Consider the following 2,028-nt stretch of genomic DNA (forward strand, 5'->3'; position numbering starts at 1 on the left):
TTTGGATGGAATTTGGTGTTTTCATTGTAATAGTTTGAATAAGGGGTACCACTCTTGTATGCTTGGAAAGCATTCACTTGTTCATTTGTTCCCCTACATTCACTTTGGTCATGTCCCAAAGTTCCACAATTCTCACATATCCCACTTGAGATTGATGAAGATGCCGTCATGGCATTAACATGATGCTTTGGTGATTTTGAGGCTTCTTCAAGTCTAGCCATAGCTTTTTCAAACTTCAAATTGATGGTAATAATGTGAGCACTAAGTTGAGCACCCAATTAAGTAATGGAGTCCACTTCATGCTTTCCTCCTCTAGTAGCCTTGCGAGGTCTAATATCTTGTGAGTTATGGACCGCCATTTCCTCAATTTTGTTCCAAGTTTGATTGTCATCAACTTCGGTGAACATTCCATTTGATCCCATGTTGAGAACGTTCCTTGAATCTTCATAAAGACCGTTCCAAAATTGTTGTACCAAGAACCACTCGCTAAGTCCATGGTGAGGGCATGAGCGACAAATTCCCTTGAATCGCTCCCAAGCTTCATACAAAGATTCTTCATCCCTTTGCTTAAAGCCCGTAATTTGAGCTCTTAGCATGTTAGTCTTTTCCGGTGGATAGAACTTTTTGTAGAAAGCTAGAGCCAACTTTTTCCAAAAATCAATTTCGAGAGTAGCCTTATCAAGGCCTTTCAACCATTGTTTCGCGATGCCAATTAGAGAAAAAGGAAATAAGACCCATCGAATTTGGTCTTGAGTTACACCGGTTTGAGAAATCGCATCACAATAGTCACAAAAAGTCTCCATATGAGAATGAGGGTCTTCACTAGGCATCCCCCCAAATTGGCTTCTTTCGACTAATTGAATAAATGCGGATTTGGCAATAAAATTTCCGGTTAGATGTTGTGGTGTGGGAGTACCATTGGGTAGGTTCTCCTCGGTGGGTACGGAATGTGATGAAAACTTAGGCATTGTGGGTTGATTTTGTGTTGGATTTTGTGTTGAGTTCTCCTCACCTTCTCTTGTAAAAGGGTTGATGAACTCAATAGTATTTGGTTGAATATCTACAACCTCACCAATACCTCTCAAAGTTCTCCTAGCAAGTATTCTATTGGTTGTCAAAGTCCTTTGAATTTCGCGATCAAAGGGTAAAAAGTCACCTTGTGACCTTCTAGACATGCAAAATATCAAACAACTCGAAAACAATTAGAACAAACCTTGAGGAATTTTACTTCCCCAAGGCAAAGAAAGACACAACTAATAACAATGTAAGAAAATCTAAATCAAGTTAACACCGTCCCCGGCAACGGCGCCATTTTTGGCCGGAGGGTTTACTTTTTCAGTACTTGTCATTAGGAGCACCTAGACCAAAACACAATTTATAACTTCACAAACAACTCTACAATTAGTAAAGAGGCAAGTAAAGGTCGGATCCCAAGGGACGGGAATTGAGATGAGATTTCTATTGCAACTAGCGGTGTCTAAGGGTGTCACAATTGGGGTTTGATGTAGAAGATCACTAAACTAAATAGCAATGAAAGTAAATAAACAAGATGAATTAAAAGGGATGCAAACAATTGATAAAAGGCACTGGGGTGTCATGGGGTCATAGGGGATTCATGGGAATTGATCATACAAACATATTCTCAAGTTATAAGCAAGCAATTATTGTTGTGGTGGATTGAGTTGGTTTATATCTTACAATCCTAGGAAAGTTTGGGTCCCGGAGCCGAATCGATTAGATTGTACAACACCTACAAGTCGACTTAATCTTCCCTACTCAACAATATGCATGGTCTAATGAGACTCGAGTTGGTTTATGTCTTACAAGTCTCATTGAAAAGATAGGTGATGGGTAAAAAATGCAAGGATTCATAGGCTCACATTTCATCAAACATAACATGTGCATAAGTTGAGATCACAACAAGCAAGCAAATAAACTATGAAAGCATATTAATTTAAGCATGAATCATCCCCCATGTTGGTTTCCCCTAATTACCCATTAACCCTAGCTAAGGAAACTACTCACTCA

At 39.3% G+C, this 2,028-nt stretch overlaps 1 non-coding gene across 1 annotated transcript; it reads left to right on the top strand.

The window, feature by feature from the left end:
• The first annotated feature begins 489 nt into the window (after nucleotides 1-489).
• LOC141625928 (small nucleolar RNA R71) lies at nucleotides 490-596 on the top strand. Its single transcript, XR_012535670.1, has one exon. It is a non-coding gene; the product is annotated as a small nucleolar RNA R71 (small nucleolar RNA).
• Nucleotides 597-2,028: the final 1,432 nt, after the last annotated feature.

Source organism: Silene latifolia, chromosome X, assembly GCF_048544455.1.
Source record: "Silene latifolia isolate original U9 population chromosome X, ASM4854445v1, whole genome shotgun sequence".
NCBI classification, from domain to species: Eukaryota; Viridiplantae; Streptophyta; class Magnoliopsida; order Caryophyllales; family Caryophyllaceae; genus Silene; species Silene latifolia.